Genomic DNA, 20765 nt, shown 5'->3' with positions numbered 1-20765 from the left:
CTTTGGAGGATTCTACAGCCGGACTGGCTGCCCATTGCGTCCCTGCGTCAGTCTCCAATCTACGCTGTGCACGAGCTTCGTGGCTTATTGTGTTCTTCCCTATAATAAACTGTGATTATCCGCTATTGAATCCTTCTCTTGATTTCATGACAGTCTTGCCCTGCCCTGTTTGGAGTTATTAAAGACTGTTATTTTGAGTTTACATCCTCATCTGCGTGTTCGTTCATCAAGTCACCCTCACCCTCATCAAGTGTCTTAATAATAAAATAATCATCATTGATATTGATGTACAAAATCAATTTATAATTGTTTTAAAGAAATTATTATTAGAATGCAAAAAATGTTTATTATTAATCAACATATCAGCATTTGGTTTAAAAATAAATGGTCATTAGACTGCAAAAATATTTATTATTATTATTATTAATCAACATGCAATTTATGTAGTGTTGTAATAAATTAAATAATCATCCTTATCATCACTGATAATCAATATGCAGAAATATTTGTATTTTTTTTAAATAAATGATCATTAGACTGCAAAAATGATGTGTTATGAGTATATTATTTATTAATCTCAGTGTTATAATTTTTTTGATGTCTTAATAATAAAATTAACAATAATCAACATTGATAACTGATATGCAGAAACGATTTCTAAAATGTAATGTTTTAAAGAAATTATTATTATTAGTAGTAATCGACATAAATTGAGGGTTATTGTTATATTCAGTTAATAATAAAATAATCATCATTGATATCAACATGCAAAAAAATGTATAATTGTTTTAAAGAAAGTATTATTAGAATGCAAAAATGTGCTTATATTATTTATCATCAACATCTTAATTTAGTGTTGTAATAAAATAATAATAATAATCCTCGTCACTGAAAATCAATATACTGAAACAATATGTATTTGTTCAAATTAAAATGCAATGGACTTTTTTTTCATTTTTGTTTTGCTGTATCTAAATTCTAAGCTACATTTCTCACTTTAAAATGAAGGTCTGTTATTTTTTAAAAATGAGTATTTATCCAAAAAACACTTTAGTTACTTTACCTAATGATATTGTTGACACTTGCTCCATGATAACAGAACAGATAGTGAAACAGAATTAACCTATGAGCCCTCAAGTTGTGTGCAAGACCAAGTACAGAAGACTCCAGCGTAATGCATGAGCCTTTGAGTGTGAAGCACATGACGAGATTTCACAAGCTCATTATGCACCGCTGATCACACTTCACTGGCAGCCTGCTATAGCAAAACTGGTGTGAACACAGATGTTTCTATGCGCAAATTAAAAGCAGGGGTTACTGCTTGCTCTGCTGTCGAATACACTCCAAGAACTCTGAGCTAGGATGTTTTCCAGCCCCTCCGATGTGAAAACGTCCTTGCCAACTTTGTCAACAATGGGCAAGAACGCAAACTACGAAACGGCCATCTTTCACTGGGTTGAGATGGGTAAATATTTTCCCAGTTGTTAAGGATGAGCTAGCGAGCCAGCTATGCGCTCGTTTTAATGACTTCACCTAGTAACTTTTCCAGGCTCAACATGGCAACTCAATCATGAGCACAAGCGTGACATCGTACACCGCCGTACCGTGAAATATTAGCGTCTAGAAAAACGGACCTGCAATTATTGATCTTTATAAAGTAATCCCCCAGCACTTAAGAAAACCAAAGGAAATAGCTGAACAGAAAACACTTCAAAAGATAATTTTCCCGTAGAGAATCAATATCGTTGAACATAGTAGTTTTTTTGCCTCTTTGCACCAGTTGTTCAAGAATTTGGGTTTGTTCTGTAAAAACCCAATCTGTCTCTTGATCTTTGTGGAAAAGCACATCTGTTTCCTCTGCTCCATGTAAAAAGCAGCTCAGACATAGGATCACACTGACTGTCAGCTGAAACTTCCCGCTTCACCCTGATGATACACACATGCACGGATGAATATTTGAAACAATTCACTGCCGTCTGAAGTGTCTGCCTTTACTCAGAAAGGTCAAGGTGAGGCGAGGCCTTCGTTGATGATTTTGTAGAGACTTTATGATTTGTATTAGTGTAATTACTAGCTCATCTCAAGCCAAAAAAAGTAAAGGTGAAGTACGATGTAGATAGCTTTAGTTTTATGCTTCAAACTAGGAAAGAAAAAATGCCAATGGGATAAGAAAAATTAACTTTTCCTTACCCAATTAGCAAGTTGTTTTTTTCTTTCTTGTTTTAAGCATAAACCTTAAGTTAGTTCAGTTTCTCTCAAAACAATCTAATTTTTTTCTCAAATTCAGTGTCATTTATTTATTTATTCAGTGTCTCAATGCACCAAAAGATAACATAAATTATGAAAACAACAACAATAATTATTATTACTATTATAATTATTGTTATTATAAATAATATATATATTTTACAGTATCTTTATATTATTTTACATTATTAAATATATTTTTAATTATATTATATTATATTATCATAATGTATGATTTTTGTCTATATATCAGATAAACAGTGGAAAACTGATGATCCTATCTGAAATGCATCAGGATTCTGATCCAGCAAAATCATAAACAAGTGTAGAACCATGTGACAAGTGTCCAAAGCACTGGTGAACATTTTCAATTTACCTGCTATTTTTACAGGTCTCAATGGGATGCACAAACCTGCTGACAGAAATTCAAAAAATTGTATTTGTCACATACACAGTTATTTACAGAATACAACTTGCAGTGAAATGTAAACCTAGTGAGCTACTCAGACTGTGCATTAAATATATAAACATTAGATGACGTTATAATTAAAGCTTGCAAAAACAGAGACCACTCTTTAAAATGTTTGACACCTAGCTAACTTGGTCACACTGCCATTGACACCAGCTACCTGGAGCCCAGAATCAGAGAACTTTAAGAAGAAATAAAAGCATTTGAGACATGGCATCATTTAAACCACAATTTCTAATAGGTATCTAATAAAGCTCCATGTGGATGTAAAGTCATATCACAAAACAAAATTATTATTATTATCAAATATGCATTTTTACATTACGTATACAGTAGCTGGTCAACAGGTGTGGTGTTTCACCACATATAGTACCTGTTAAAATATTTATTAATTAAGTTGATGTAAAATATATATATATATTTTTTTTTTGAAAAGCTATAACCGGTATTTACCAAGTTCCTGAGTGTCTATGTGCACAGTTTGGCACTTTGTTGGATTTTTATCTCTCTTATAGGACATAAAAAGTCATACTGCCTGGATGGAAAGAAATGGGTTTGGTATAACTTGTATAACTATTTTGTTCTCCTGAACAAAAAGGCCATTGACATGGCTTTTTGACTTCTTGAGATGTACACTATTTAGGCTTTAAAATCGAGGTATTGCACATCAAGTGTGAGGTACTATTATGGTTTTTAATAATAATTTGAATTATTTTTATATCTTCCATTTTCATTTAAATTTGAGTTAATCTTAGTAATTTTGTTTTGTGTTTTTGTCATTTAAAAAAAAAAAAAGTTTATGTAGTTCATTTGGTTTTAGTTTTCGTTAATACTAACCCTAAATTCAGCTTTTTTATTTCCTTGTTAAAAATATGCAGTACCAAAAAAGTGAATTAATTTGTCATTATTCATTCCTGATGTGCAGGCAGAACAATTTGTAAAAATGTTTTTTTTCTTCTGCCTGCTTGATAAGAGGCAGTTGTGTTTTTGCATTTGAACACAAACGCTGGATTCTGCTGTCAGTCTCTAGGGGAGATGATCTCTTGTTATGACAGGCTATTTTGGCTCAGAACGCCTGGCACAGCTGCAGGGATGCTCTCTGGCAAGCGTGGATACAGTGCTGGCATGATGGGGCTTTTTATTTCCCTGTGCCAAGAAGTGTGTTGGTTTGGTAGCTGCTCTTTGGTCCGTCACATGACAGGATGCTGATCTAGGCTTAATTTGTCCCTCAACACATAATGCTGAGCACTGATCCCAGTTTAATTTGCTCTCCATCAGCGCTCGCTTTAGTTTAATCCATAATGCATTAGAACCTGACCATTGTAATCAGATATAATCAAATTGCATTTGCGGAAATCCAGCTTAAGATGTCAAAGCCCTTAGATGTGGTGTGTCCTTTTGGTTTTCAAACAAAACATAGGTCTTTGCTAAAACATCAGGATATTGTAGTTTGTTTGACTTCACTGTGCCGGGTTACTTGCAACCAACCGTCATTGCATAAGATCGTAGCACATTATGTCCTCTGTAAGTGGTTGGAGGGTTGCCAGACAAAACAACCAGATCCCTCCTGTCAATCTGGAGCTTTAGGGAGTGAAGTGGTTGCCAAGCAAAAAGATAACGCTAACAGTGTAATCATACTTATGTAAAAGCTTCAATTTTATAATATACTGTGTATCCAAAACTAACTAACACTGAAATACTTTATTAGTTATTTTTTATTTTATTTTAGTTAGTTTCAAAGTCATTATATTTTACCCCCATTTTATTTCAGTTAACAGAATGGTTTTGTTTCAGTTTTTGCTTTAGTTTTTTGTTAACAATAATAACACTGACCTCTCCCTTCTGTTTACCAGTGCAACCCCTGCACTACGCTCTCTGCAACAATACTGAGCTGCTTTGTGTTTCTCAGCCAGGCTGATATAAGATCAAAGCGCACGTCCTCTGGCGAAGCATGAAAGAATCCACGGGTAAATGTTCTATGGAAGATGACTGTGGCACTCCACTGTGGAAAACACCACAAAAATGATGATTTATTTTGCTTCACTTTACTTCATTGCATATGAGGAATGGCAAGCCACGGGACAAAAGATTTTGCAGGGAAACCTCAACGGCCATAATGAAGGGGAGCCTTGATTTAACATGTCATTAAAATGATTCTGCATCTTGCAGCAATCTGGAGAATTACAGTCTGAGCTTGTACGCGACCAGTACCCAAGTTGGCAATGACCACCAGATGGCATTACGCTTATGAATCAGGGTCTGGGCACTGTAGGTGATTACTAGCATGCGCAAATTGTAATTTCTAGCATTCAGACAGACATTTTGGTTTGTATACTTGGCCAGTATGGTAATTGATGGGTAGTTTGCATCCAGTTTATGGGTGCTGAGCCAGAATAATATTGAATTTAGGTGTATTTTATTATCATTTACTCCACTGAATTGGTTTGGACAAAAACAGTTGAATATTTTCAGTTTCTTTTCCTTTGTGTTTCACAGAAGAAAGCAAGTCACATAGAGTTTTAGAATTACATGAGGGTGTACTGTATAAATGATGACACAATTTCATTTTGGGGGGAACTTTGCCTTTTATATACAAAATTCATTCATTTTAATAGAATTTTTTACATTTTCATTCATTTATTTAATTTTCTCTCTGTTATTGTATTTTATTTTCTATAGTTTATTTGTTTAATTTAATTTATTTTATTTTAATTTTTTATTTTCAATTATTTTTGTTAATTTGTTAGCTGGTATCATTTTTAAAAAGTTTAACAGAGTACAATTTTTCAGCACAGTCTAGTATTATTGATATCTAGTAGTAATTTCATGTTAAAATAATGTATTAGTTATTTTTATTTTATATTAGTTATTACTGAAGTAATAAAAATATTTTCTAGTTTCATATTTAGTTGTACCATACGTAGTATTTAAGTTAATATGCTATTTTATTACATTTTTAAATAATATTTTATACTATTAAACATATCAAAATTATATCAGCTAACACATTAACAGTTATAAAGTAAAATCGAAAAATAAAAAGGAATTTAAACTAGAAAAATAAAAAACAAACTAAACTGAATATATTAAATTTGCATATAATTTGACAAGTAGTCACTTTATACCTTATCTAACCGTAAAGTATGTACCGTATTTCGTACATGATAATTTTTTTTTTTTTTTCAAGTGAAGCAAAGCCTGAAAAAAAAAGTCTGATATGCTCTGACATCTGGTTCTTATCCTCGCGGCATCCTAAAGACGGTCTGGGTAATACCGTTGGTTAAGCAGAAACTAGTCTGTCTGAAGTTCCTCTGACAGCTGCAAACCCAACATGTTATTAGATGCAGAGAAAACACCACTGGAGTGCATCAGGAGCCCGAATCAGTTTAGCACAGCCACAGACGGTGACATTGATCGATTTCAGTCACATGGATGTGTTTCTCCTCTCGCTCGGAGGATGGATTCTTATTACTGTAAATGGTGAAACACTTATCCACACAGTCTGAACATACTGGTAGTCACAGCAGGAGCATACAGTTAGAAACAATTTTCGGAGGAGAGCACTCTTCAAATTGGCCTGTGGGCACAGCTATTTTCTACTCTAAACAACATCCCACAAATCCAGCAGAAGAAATTGTAGAGAAATGCCACAGACAGGTTGAGAGACAATTTTAAAAAGCAAAGTCTGCTTCCTCTCAGTGTGAGTTTTTCTTTACAGGCCAAAAGAAGCCGGAATTGCAACTGGAATTCATTACTGACCTATAGTGCTTAGTTAAATGGGATACTTGCGTAAAATTCATTCTCTGTTGCAGCAATGGATGTTTCTGAAGTATTGATTGTCTTTGAACTTACTGCATGATTAATTAGCCGAACCAAGTGCGTTCAAGGTCACGCTGTGGAAAAGGAATTGCCGTGTACTGCATTTGTTTCCCCTGAACAATTAGCAGTTTGAATAAAGGAACGACGGAGGGTTGTTTACCACAGGTAATCAGTCATAAAAGCCCCCCTGCACAATGACCTGTATCGTTTAAAAGCTACCTGCTGAATTATATATAAGGAAAGTTAAATGCTCAGACTAGGCATTCTACTCCAGAAAATACCTTCACGTGGGAAGTCGGCCTCTCTGGGTCTTTTGTACTTTTATTTTGAGATGTACAGCAGTGGTGTCTTTTCTAAGCAGGTGTAAGATGTTTATTTGCAGTACGCGTTTGAACACGGGTACTGCTCAGCGGGAGGCCACTGGCATTAACATTAGAGCAGCACAACGCTCTTCTGACAGGCCTCTCTCCACAGCGGAGTAATTACAAAGCGGAGATGGGATTATTGTCACAGATACTTTGACGCAGGTAAACCGCCTCCCGATGATGCCATGAAAGTTTAGCAGCGGCTTCTTTAAGTCTTATTGAAGTGGCTCTGTTTTGATTGTCATCGCCACATTATGAGTCTTGACAGGTTTGCCAAATATACAGCAACGGCACTGACAGCTTCAAAACAAGGAAAATGTCCTTTCCCTTGTCACTTGGGGAAAATTATTATTTTTTGTCTTATTTCTGTTTTTTTTTTCATGTCACTTCCTGTCTGCACTTACAGAGACAAAGTTTTCAAATTCCAGTGATGTGATTAATATTTGCAAATATTTGCATGTGTCTACATATATCTAGAGAGTCCCTGAAAGTTTCAAAGGATGTTTGTAGCCATGTGATGCATGCACCAGCAGAAATATAAATGTCTATGTCTAGTATATTCAAATGAAATGACTTAAAAGGAGCAGTTGTCCAGTGCTATTATAATTTGTTGTGGCCTAATTTCTAGGGTAGCTGTGAAAAACAGCTTCTCTCTCTTTCAGTGCATCAAGGTGTAAAGGATTCATAAATGCCCTGCTGTGGGTGTTTCACTGACAGGCACATGGGATAAGATAGAAATTTTTTTTTTTACACAATAACTCAATCATTAGCCTACAATAGAAACATAATCATATAATTGTAGTCTATTTAGTTAATATTATTCATTTGCAGTGGTGTGAAAAAGTGTTGGCCCCCTTCCTGATTTTTTTTTTTTTTGCATGTTTGTCACACTTTAATGTTTCAGATCATCAAACAAATTTAAATATTAATCAAAGATAACACAAGTAAAGACAACATGCAGTTTTTAAATGAAGGTTTCTTTTATGAAGGGAAAACAAAATCCAAACCCACATGGCCCTGTGTGAAAAAGTGAATCAAGAAATCACTTAAATAGGACCTGCCTGACAAAGTGAAGTAGACCAAAAGATCCTCAAAAGCTACACATCATGTTGAGATCCAAAGAAATTCAGGAACAAATGAGAAAGAAAGTAATTGAGATCTCTCAGTCTGGAAAAGGTTATAAAGCCATTTCTAAAGCTTTGGGACTCCAGCGAACCACAGTGAGAGCCATTATCCACAAATGGCAAAAACATGGAAATGCCAGAAAACATCTTGATGAAGACTTTTGGGAAAATACTCTGGAGACTGACGAGACAAAAGTTGAACTTTTTGGAAGGTGTGTGTCCCATTACATCTGCCGTAAAAGTAACACAGCATTTCAGAAAAAGATCATACCAACAGTCAAATATGGTGGTGGTAGTGTGATGGTCTGGGGCTGTTTTGCTGCTTCAGGACCTGGAAGACTTGCTGTGATAAATGGAAGCATGAATTCAGCTGTCTACCAAAAAATCCTGAAGGACAATGTCCGGCCATCTGTTTGTGACCTCAAGCTGAAGCGAACTTGGTTTCTGCAGCAGGACAATGATCCAAAACACACCAGCAAATCCACCTCTGAATGGCTGAAGAAAAACAAAATGAAGACTTTGGAGTGGCCTAGTCAAAGTCCTGATCTGAATCCTGTTGAGATGCTGTGGCATGACCTTAAAAAGGCGGTTCATGCTCGAAAACCCTCCAATGTGGCTGAATTACAACAATTCTGCCAAGATGAGTGGGCCAAAATTCCTCCACAGCGCTGTAACAGACTCATTGCAAGTTATCGCAAACACTTGATTGCAGTTGTTGCTGCTAAGGGTGGCCCAACCAGTTATTAGGTTTAGGGGGCAAGCATTTTTTCACACAGAGCCATGTGGGTTTGGATTTTGTTTTCCCTTCATAATAAAAAACTTCATTCAAAATCTGCATGTTGTGTTTACTTGTGTTATCTTCGATTAATATTTAAATTTGTTTGATGATCTGAAACATTAAAGTGTGACAAACATGCAAAAAAAAAAAAAAATCAGGAAGGGGCCAACACTTTTTCACACCACTGTAAATATAATAATATTTTTATTATAACATACTAATAATAATTATTATTATTATTGTTAGTATTCTAAAGTTGTTTTGCAGTCTAAATGGTCTTTATTTCTTAAACATATTTTTCCTAATTATTTTGTTATATTATAATTATATTGTTATAATTTATATTAATTTATTAATTAAGTTTATAGTTTAAAGTATTATTATTAATAATATTATTTATGGTAGTTGTTTTGCAGTCCAAACAGTCTTCATTTTAAATATATTTTCTCATAGCTTTTTTTATATTATAATTTTATTGTAATAATTTATGTTAATAAATTTGTTTTATAGTTTAAACATATTTTTAGTTCTGTTTATACTAAGTTGCTTTGCAGTCAAAATGGTCTTTTGTCATTTTTTAAAATGTATTTATTTTTAATAGTACAATTTTATTGGAATAATTGTAGTCAATAAATTAATTACACAATTTTCAAGAAAATTATTATTATTATTATTAATGCAAAGTAGCTTTGCAGTCTAAATTGCAAAGCATTTAAAAAAAATCTTCATTGCTTTAGATATATATTTGTCATATTTATTTTTGTTTGAATATCTGTAGACATATCTGTCACATTGATAATCTCTGGTATAAATGCTCAGACCACAGCTCAGACTTAACTTTGTGCCTAACAGTAACAAGGCTTAGTCACTGTTTCTTTGTCAGAGCAGCCAGGGAACAGAAGACAGTTGCCATAGCAGCATGGGTAAACAAACAAATGTGGTACCATGGAATGCTTCAAAATATTTACAATGGAGTTACAGGCGGGATAATCTGGAACTTTCTGCATAGCACAAATTGTTCTCAGCTGGAAGGTAGTTCTCTCCCGTGGGTCAGTCCTCAGCAGCACAACTGTATTTAGATCACAAGACCTCTGCTCCTTCACTGGCTGGAGAAAACCATTGTCAAAAGCAGGAAAGAGCACTTTCTTCATTGAAAACCTTGAACTATGGTTGATCAACCAAATTTAGATTTTGAGCAGCCTATAGTATGAATTTGGGGTTGAACATTTTTGATCTTGCCATCCTTGCAATGCATGATCTTAGTTTTTATCATTTGCATTGTTTTTTGTTTTTTTACCTGTGAACAGAACAGACTCTCAACTCATTTTTGGGTCACCGTCCACCAAAATCATTAGGGAAATATGAAGAAATGAAATGTACATTTTTAGCACATGCCTAAAACCAAACCTAAAAATCATGTACAGTCTAATGTGTATTAATGACAAATGTTGAAAGGTTTAAAAACCCTGCGGAAAATCCAGTTGCATGTGATTTCATAATGCCACTGCACATTAAAGATGGAGACGATTTCTGATTAGGCTCAAAGGTTACATTCATGTTGATTAATAACCGAGACATGCTTCCCTAGCAACCGCTCCGTGTGTTGTCATCGGGCCCGGGCTATACCCAAGTCAACCGAATACATCCTGTGATTAGCAACGACTGAGACATCCTACCACATTTCCAGTAATAGCCTCATTCTGAGTTGTATTTCCTATCAATCTATCAGAAGCCTCTAGGTCCCAATACCTCTTTCGTCAAGGCCACTGGAGTAGATTAAAGAAGGATTCAATATGGAAGCATTTAGGTTATTAAATATCTCTTGTAGAGACTCTTCTAGACTAATTGCAGTGAAGTCTTTTCAGTTCGGATGATACATTAATGCTGCATTCGTGACAATATGTTGAAGTAAACATTCTTGCTGTCTGTTGCCAACAGAGTTACTTTTGCGATTTTGCTACTGGGATAACACACCGGCTAAAAATGCTGTCACATTTAACATCACATTCACCTGTCAAAAAAACAAGACCTGCCACTTGGACCCCACCTTGAAGCTTTTGTTCCACCTGATTGAAATGAACGTTTGCACAATGACTAGCATTTCACATCTGACGTCAATGTGGCTGAAGAAAAAATAACAAAATGTGCTTTTACTTCTGCACCTGCCTGAGAGTGATCTATCTATCTATCTATCTATCTATCTATCTATCTATCTATCTATCTATCTATCTATCTATCTATCTATCTATCTATCTATCTATCTATCTATCTATCTATCTATCTATCTATCTATCTATCTATCTCTATAGACTCATTATACCATTGTTCATTTAGAAAGACATTTGTAATGTCAGTGATTTGAAACTGGCAAGCATATTTTACAGTCTTGTAGTTTTTAGAAAGAAAAGAAAGCAATTTTCCACTCACCATGCCATGGTTTAGCCACTGAGGTATAAAGTTGTCCAGGAGTCTTGGGTATACCAAATCTCTGTCATACACGTAAAGCGTCCAGAACATAGTCACCACAAACTGCAAACCAAAAACAAAAATACTGATAATGAATCATCAGATTACACACACACACACACACACACATGTTGGTTTTTGTGGTTTATGGGGACTCTCCATAGGCGTAATGGTTTTTATACTGAACAAACTGTGTGTGCTATTGCCCTACACCAACCCTACACCTAAACTTAGCCCTCACAGGAGACTTTGTGCATTTTTAGATTTTCAAAAAAACACCATTTAGTATGTTTTTTAAGCCTTTTGAATTACGGGGACATAGGCAGTGTCCTCATAAACCACCTTCATATTGTAATACCTCTGTCATACCCATGTCATTATACAAATTTGTGTCCTCATAAACCACATAAACATGCACACACACACACACACACACACACACACACGTTTACTTAGCTATCTAAATGGGGACATTCCATAGGCGTAATGGTTGTTATACTGTACAAACTGTGTGTGCTATTGCCCTACACCAACCCTACACCTAAACTTAGCCCTCACAGGAGACTTTCTGCATTTTTACAATTTCAAATAAACTTTGTTTAGTTTATTTTTAAACCCGTTTTACAAATGAGGACGTCCCCAAAGGGAGGTTTTTGGAGATTTTGTCAGGTTTACCTCACTTTTGGGTACAAATTTGTCCCCAAAATATGGTTAAGTAGGTACACACACACACACACACACACACAAACATTCTATAACCTTATTGAATAATGTATAATTTTTAAAAAAATGTATAGTAACTTTTTAAAAGTAAATCCTTAATGTTAATGAAATGTGTAGAATATGTGTGGTATGCGATATTATTTACATGTTGTTTACATTTATTATAAATAAAATGTGTAGATCCACACCTGTGACTGAACAGTTTTCTGCTCTCAATGTTTTTTGTTTGTTTTTTTAAATAATGCTGCAAATACAGGGGGCATATTATGACACCATTTTCAATTAAAAACTGAAAACCTTTACATATGTCTTAGCTGTTAATTTACGCAACAACAGTATTTTGGGGGTCTGAAAATGCAAACTTTGAGGTTTCAAAGTGCACGTTTTTGAAAACAATACCGTTATCTCCATGTAAATTATGAAAATGCAAATTTGCGAAAGTCAAGTCACCTTTATTTATATAGCGCTTTCGCATTTTTCAGGGAAAAATGTTATGATTTGGGGTCACTTCAACCCACGGACATGAAAAACAACCCACAGCAACAATGTTAAAATAGCCCAGTTCCACTGGAAATCCGCAGATTTGGCAACACTAGTGTACAGGCAAGTTGTGTTTAAAAAAAAAAAAGTAATATCACCAACTACTGGCCTGGCATGCACAATACAGCATTCATGGATCCGTGTAAACAGGGACTGTTTTGACAATGTTGTCATCTGCACTCAAACCTTTTTAGTTTTAATACACATGTAAACATATAGTTTGGGATAAACAGTACAGCAAATTCTCTATACTACTGAAGCACTTCTACCGTCACATGGCCCATACTAACCATTTCTGTTCCTGAACATGTTTAAAGGACATTTCTGTGATTGTTCTTCAGCTTTATAGCTAAAAACCAACAATGCTAAAGCTTTTCCCCATGATTATATGATTCAGCACAGAATAAGCATTAGAATAGTAAATGATTCTTGTAAGTTATTGGCTGCTAGCCACCTCAATTATGGACTTTTCTGAAATTGCAACTTCATTTTATCTTCAGATAGTTCATAACTTTTTAAGACCTCTCACTCCCTGCCATGACTTAAAATTGAGCCCATTCCTCACCCCCAGATTCCCAGCAGGTCTTCCAGCAGACTGCCTCATGCCGGCACATCTCATTATGCCAAAAAGTCTAACTTGTCTAATATCCTCTTTGATTCCCTCATCTACAGGACGCAATCTCTGCGCAAAACCACGACAAGCACTAAAACCAGCCACGAGCACAGTGAACCAACACACAGAGCTCATATTTTCATATCAGCACCATAATTAATCTCTAAGAGCTGACTTCTTTTTCTTGCTTTTATCCAACACTTACTTGGAGCTACAGATGCCTTCTGTGAAAAAGGACAGTGTTAAGATGATGAGGACATCACGTTGGTGTGGAGCATGCAGGCCTCGTAAATGAGCGTTTGAAGTCCCAGGCTCTCCGAGGAGGAATTTCACTTCCCTTGCTGTAATCCTGAACTGCTCAAACATATTTGCATTAATGGGCCTCATTTATGGGTGTGACAGATTTCTGTTTGGTTTGGGTGTCTCCGATTATTTTGTAGGATTCTTGTTTCCAGTAAGAGCTTGGATGATGGTCACCATACCCAAATAAACGGGCGGCACTATGAGGATAGTCCTTGTGAAAGGGAACTGTTGTGCTTTTGAAGCATATTTCAAGTAAACGTCGGGCTTCATCTTGAAAGCTCAAGTTAAATAAGTTCATTGCCGGACAGGTGGTTTATTTGGATTTGCCCGTTCTCATTGGGCACTGTGGATAAACCACATAACAAGCTCCAAACCTTCTCTATTAGCCAGCCAAGCTAGCTGGAGGCTCCATCCCTAGGCCTGACATACTGTTTCCACCTTATTTTAACATAAGAGCGGATGTGGCCATTTGTAACTTGAATATGCAAGCCTTCCAGTGTCATCAACCTCCAGTTATTTTAGCTGTACAAAAACAGTCTATTATGCAGCTTGATATTGCAATCTGGTGTTTGTTATCATTTTAATGTATTATTGTAATCATAAACACACTGGTTTGTAATGCAAATAGTTTTAGTTCTAGTTATTTACCTATAGCAAGCAACTAATAAACCAGAAGTCACATTCACAGAAAATAGCTTACTTCTGCGTTGCAAAATAGTGTGGATAGACTAAGGTCGTTCACCTAAAAATAAATATATACTATATATTTACTCACCCTCAGGCTATTCAAGTTTGTTTCTTCATCTGAACAAATTTGGAGAAGTTTAGTTTTGCATCACTTGCTCACCAATGCTCACTTGCTCAACCTCAGCAGTGAATGGGTGCCGTCAGAATGAGAGTCCAAACTGCTGATAAAAATTCCACAATAATCCACAAGTAATCAACACAACTCTAGTCCATCAGTTGACATCTTGGGAAGTGAAAAGCTGTATGTTTGTAAGAAACAAATCCATCAAGATTTTTTTTTTCTTTCAACTAACTTTAGTCTCAGCTAAGGGTTGGGATTGAGTCCTCTCTCCACAATATTGCTTTCTTCAGTGAAAAAGTGGTCTTGTCTGAATAGGACAGAAATGTGCACAGATCAGGCACCATTTAAAAGTGAAAACAGTCCAAACAGTTCTAAACAATTATGTTGATGTATTTTGATATGAGAGAACAACAGGGGATGGACTTTTTCACTGCAGGAAGCGGTGTTATGGTTTATGGCCAGAAGCAATGGTTTAAAGTTAATTAATGATGGATTCAATGATGGATTTGTTTATTATAAACATGCAATGTTTTGCTCTACAAGATGTGAATTGATGTCGTGTGGATTACTTGTGGATTATCATTATGTTTTTATCAGCTGTCTGGACTCTCATTCTGACGGCACCCATTCACTACAGAGGCTCCACTGGTAAGCAAGTGACTTAATGCTAAATTTCTCCAAATCTTTTCCTTCATCTACATCTACATCATGGAGTTGAATTTTCAGCAAAGTTTTATTTTTTGTGAACTATTCCTTTAAGCACATTGCACAAAATCTGGTCCCACTGTGTCGCTGAGTCTACACCGCAGAAGAGTAAATATCAGCGAGACACATATAACACTAACAGGTGCCAGGAAATGACCTGGGCTCAAGGCTAACAAAGTATGCATATCACTCAAACACAGCAGAGCCTGTTTCCCAGTTTTAACGTTAGCATTAATGATGCTCATTGTGATGGCTGTAAGCTGAGCCTCATGCCCAGCTCTTAGATTGAGGGCCAGGGCCAAGTCAAGCATCTATTTTGTGTTTGTATCATGGCTGTCTGGCTGCTTAGTTTTTTACAAGCTAACAAGGAAGCCTCCTCTGTCTGCCATCTCATTAAGTCCCGCTGAGAATCTGCAACCTACAAATACCCACAGAATGATGCAATGGTCAAAGCTGGAAAAAAGTATCTTTATGTATATTTTATATTTAAAAATACAATACTGTATTTAATATTTATTTATTGTTTTTTATTTTTGTTTTATGTTTTGCAGAATTTCCCCCACACTGTAAAAAGTAATTTGTTAAGTTTACTTAATTGCATTGTGCAAAGTTGTTGCCTTAATTGAATTAAGTAATCTTAACTTAATTGAATTAAGTGTAATTTAAATTGTATTTACTAATATATTACAAGTATTTCTTATTTATTTTTAGTCCTATTTACTTAAGCCATTTAAGTTTAGTTAACTTAACTGAATCTGTGATCTGAGGAACACTGAGAATAGCTATACCTAGTTAAAAAAACACAGCTCTCCATTCATATTTCAAAACATTTATTTTTCAAAATGCAGAAAAATAATGTAAGTCAGCATGGTAATTTGTAATAGTTGTTCATTAACAATGCTTGAATCAGAAACAAATTCCAAATTAAATGTTAAGAGTTGTACATTTACATTTAGCAGATGCTTTTATCCAAAGCGACTTACATTGCATTGAAGTTACAGATTTTACATTTACATTTTATCAGCTCTTGCTTTCCCTGGGAATCGAACCCATGACCTTGGCGTTGCTAGCGCCATGCTCTACTATTTGAGCTACAGGAAAGCCTGATCTCTAGCATTATATGGTCTCACATAGATGGATTATTTTTCTAAAAATCTTTAGATAGTGTTTATCTCCTCAAATGCATGGTAATCAAGCAGGCACGGATCTGTAATATGATGATGCAGATAAAAACAACTCAGTTAATTCATGAATATGAATACCATAAATATATACCTAAAAGACTGTAAGTACTTACTTTTGTGATGTGATAACATCTCCAAACTGTTGTACAAAAATCTCTTTCCTAAAAAAGACAAAGATAGCAATTATTAACTGGATTGAAGGAAAACAAAAGCATAAACAAATAAATAAAACATTAAAATGACACAAATATATATATTATTTATTAAAGAGAGATTTTCTCTTTATCTTTTGTTTGATTAACATTAAAGTCCGTGTAAAGTGATATTAAAATATGTGTTCTGAGTTTGTCACACAACAGAAAAATGTGTTATTAATCACCCGGTCTATTTTAGACCGCCAAGTAACTAAAATAAATTATCAAAATCTTTGAAAAATAAGCAGGACTCTCTGCATTCCACAGCAGGTTTATTTAGGCTGCTGTCACTTTAAGAAGAAAGAATCTAATATATTGATCCAAACTTATATGTATAAATACTCACCAGTTTTATTGTTTATCAGCTGAGTTCTTCCACAAAACAAGATGGCCGTTGATCAGAAAATTCTCAATCCAAACCCTGATGGCTTGCACAGCACTCAAACAAATCATGTAACCTTACCTAAGGACATTTGAGTAACTAGGACTTTAGCACAAATAGAAAGATTTAATAGATCAACATCAGTAAGGTAAAGAAACAATAGCACTTTATGTAAAGTCAACAAAAAGAATGGAGTTAGCAGGTTTGTTAGATTTTACAGTGAAAAAAAAAAAACAGTAAGGAAAATGTGAAAAAATAAAAACATTCAGTCTAGTCCTAGTCATCAGATACACTGGCCAAAAGTTTAACATAATTAAGATTTTATAAACGTTTTTGAAAGTGCTCTCTCATGCTCACCAAGGCTGCATTTTCTTATATCAATAATAGATTAAACACAGAAATATTGCAAAATATTATTACAATCTAAAATACCTGTTTTCTTTTTAAAATATATTTTAAAATATAATTTATTCAATGATGGAAAATGTTTTTCAAAAATTGTCTACAGTGTCACACGATCCTTCAGAATTAATTCTAATATCCATCACAGGAATAATTTGATCAAATAAATGCAGCCTTTGTGAGCATTAAAAAAATCTTATATTCTAATATTTTGACCTGTAGTGTATTTGCAGACTATAGAATTAATTTTGTATTTTTATACTTAATATTTAGCCATTTTAACCACATTAACCATATATTATTAGTGATTCCTTGTAATATAAGTGGAATGCCTGTGTCTCTTTCATTAAAATGAAATGAGCAGAGTCAATTTTCTTTCCACTTAAGGTTTAAGTCACTTGACATCTTAAACTCCCTACTAACATTGTGCCATGCAATATTAAAAGCTCTTTAGCCAGCCAGAGCCAAAGCAAGACATTTGTGATCAAAATTTAAATATTTTCCATGCAATTATCTGATGGTTATCACGGACACACTCACACAAAACAGAAACAACATAGTGTTTCCTTCTTCACTTCACAGGACAGGATTTTAGTGCATAGATGGTTTTGTGGCAGTGCCAGTTAGATGACTGGGCATTTGCAAAACAAATAAGCTCTACATTTAAGACAATGTGTATTGGTGTCTGTAGTCCCCTTATGCAAAGCAGTATGTGTGGATGTGGCCAGATATAGCAGTATATGCTAAGAGAACACAGATGCTGTCTGACCAGACCTGCAGGCTCATGCCTTTTCCATTAGTTCACCTATTGTATCTTATTAAAGAATCAGATGATTCAATGTTTTGATGGTTTAAATACCGATCTAAAGGCAGCTAGTGTCTATTCTGCTCTACAAAGACAAGACACAGTGACCTTTTGAACTGGACTTCACAATAACTAATCAGAAGTGACAGTAAATACATTTATAATGTTACAAAAAGATTTATATTTCAAACAAATGCAGTTCTTTTGAACTTTCTGCTCGTGAAATAAATGGTTTCCACAAAAATATTAAGCAGCACAACTGTTTTTGACATTGATAATAATAAGTGTTTCTTCAGAGGCAGGCTAAAACAGCATATTAGAGTGATTTCTGAAGCATCATGTGACATTTTTATGCTTAAAATATATTCAAATAGAAAACAGTAATAATTTCACAATATTACTGTATTTTGATCACATAAATTCAGCCTTGTGAGTTTTCAAAAACTTTAAAAATATACTGTACACTACTGATAAATGTCCACAAATGTATGAAACTGCAAAGCTGCAAAAAATATTAAACCATTGGTCAGGCATATGCAGCAAGCTGTATTTTACCTTTGGCACCCCCTACAAATATGCTCTTTACACAACCCTCCTTTCTTGTCCTCCTTTCTGATCCACTGAATGATTGCTTGAAACAAGTTTTGAATAGTCGCCTCTGTTTTTCTGTGGTTTCAGACATCTTAATGTCAATGACGTGTGGGAGGAGACGGCAGCTTGAGACAAAGTATTGCATTCATGTTCCGTTACTGTACTGTTTTTTTTTCTTTCCCACACATTAACAATGGAACTTGATGGCTCAGAGAGCTTATGGTAGGTTCACACACTTTAAACTAAACCGCCAGCAGCCAATGACTTTTGCTGATTTTCCGTATAGCAAAAAAAAGCAATGTTTGCATACTTATATAAAAGCTGAAACTTTTCCAAGGTTTAGATTGAACGCTAGATTTCTTTGCATTTCTAATAATTTGGATCACTTCAATATTTCACTTTAAAAAGTGGCCATATTGGTGTTTTTATTCAATTTCAATCCAATTTTCAGTGTTGATTTTAAGCATTGATTTTATCTGAACATCAACATATACTCATTGAGCCAGCAGCACTGCTTACAATCTCCAGATGTAGATCCAACTAACAAAAATAAAGATTATTTTTGTAGATCTCAGTCAGTTCTGACAGTGTACATATGCAAAACAAGAAATCTGATTGGTGGTTTATACATACCGCACCAACAGGAAAGGCCAGAACAGCCATCATCCAGTCTCGTAAGCTAATCAGCTTCCTCAACTGTCTCTCTTGCTCCATACTGGCACTGCCTTTTGTCAAAAGGCTTGAGAGGTCAGTCAGGACACACACTCCAAAGAACACCGCCTGAATGACCTGACATGGGGAATCATAACACACTGGTTAGGAAAAGGTAATGTAGTATACCCTGAAGAAATGGGTCACAGGTCCCATCAGATTTGTAAATGCAACTTCTAAGAACAATGATGTGACATTTTGACTTTTGCATTGTGACAAAGACATTGTAAGATAAATTAAACCTTATTTTAAATTTTAACAATATTTCACTGTATAACTTTTAAGATATTAGCCGTCAAGAGTTCAAAAAGTCAAAATGTGAGAGATTTAAACTGGGGTCATGAGGATTACTTGTGGATAGACTTGGTGTCATGTCATAGCTGCGGGGGGGAAAACAATCCTCTCCCCCTCATTGGAAAAGCATGGTGTTGTCAACTCAGAATGGCCTAAATAAAATAATTTCTGCCGCTCGACAGAGCAAGATATATAGAAAAACTGAGCTGTTTTGGGTTGGATTGTCCACATTGTAAAAAAAAAAAAAAGGTTGGGGGAACTTAAAAGTTTAAGGCAACCAGCTTCAGCAGATTTTTGAGTTTTCTCAACTGGTTTTTGTAGGAGATTTTTGAGTTTTCTCAACTTTTGATTTTTTACAGTGTGATTGAGTCTCCAGGCAAGAGACAGCTAACTGCAAGCCTATACGTGACGGCTTGTGAAAGTAAACATTTGCCATTTTGTTTTGCTTAATTTTGAGTAAAAGGCTGTCTTACTTTTTTATTGGTATATTAAAAATCATTTTAACATTGACAAAATATAAGTAACATTAAAGGTCCACTGAAGTGCCTTGAATAGCACCGCGTTATTCTTTCACAAATACATGCCGTAAAATAAAACGATATATAATAACATGAAAATATGCCTTATGAAAATTAACCTTATGCCTTGTGAAAATTAAATGAATGCCTTATGAAAATTAATTATGGTTACAACCAAAAAACATGGTTACTATAGTTAAACCATGGTAAAAACAAATTAGACATGTTTTGCTACACTAACCATACAGTAGTTAAACCATTATTTGTAGTAAAACTGTGGTTATAGGCTACAATTATAATAAAAATGCCCAAAAACATGGTTAGCTTACTGTACATTTACTATAGTAAAACCATTGTTAATTTTTGTAAGGGATTGTGAATAATAATAAGAAATGAATGTTTTAATAGATTATGACATTTACATCACAAAATATCAGGGAGTGACATTTATTTGGTTGTGATGTGAAAGAGGGTTACTGTAAAGCCTACTGACAGGTCATTGCAGGGTAAGTAGTGTAGCCTATTTAGAGTTCATATAAATATGAATATTAAGCTTGATATGTTTCGTAATGTGCGTTGTATATCCATAACTGCTGTAGGTGTTCTGATGATTTGTGCTGCCCGCTCAGATTGTGCTACCTCCGTCTGTTTATTCAGCAGTATATAAATCTTCAGATCATTTTTTTTTTTTTTTACTTATTAGAGGTACAGAACGCCATACAGC

General features: G+C 34.8%; 1 pseudogene across 1 annotated transcript in view; it reads right to left on the bottom strand.

Moving 5' to 3' along the window:
• LOC306843973 (androgen-induced gene 1 protein-like) overlaps positions 1-20765 on the bottom strand; it is a 42930-nt pseudogene that overhangs the window by 18632 nt on the left and 3533 nt on the right. The window contains exons 2-3 of the transcript in view: positions 19152-19307; positions 11230-11331 (exon numbers count right to left, since the gene is read on the bottom strand). The product of the transcript in view is annotated as an androgen-induced gene 1 protein-like (transcript). The remainder of the gene's footprint in view (positions 1-11229; positions 11332-19151; positions 19308-20765) is intronic.

The sequence above is a fragment of the Barbus barbus genome, assembly GCF_936440315.1.
Source record: "Barbus barbus genome assembly, chromosome: 24".
In the NCBI taxonomy this organism is placed as follows: Eukaryota; Metazoa; Chordata; class Actinopteri; order Cypriniformes; family Cyprinidae; genus Barbus; species Barbus barbus.
The sequence above is the reverse complement of the archived record's forward strand: the minus strand, read 5'-3'. Positions and strand labels throughout refer to the sequence as shown.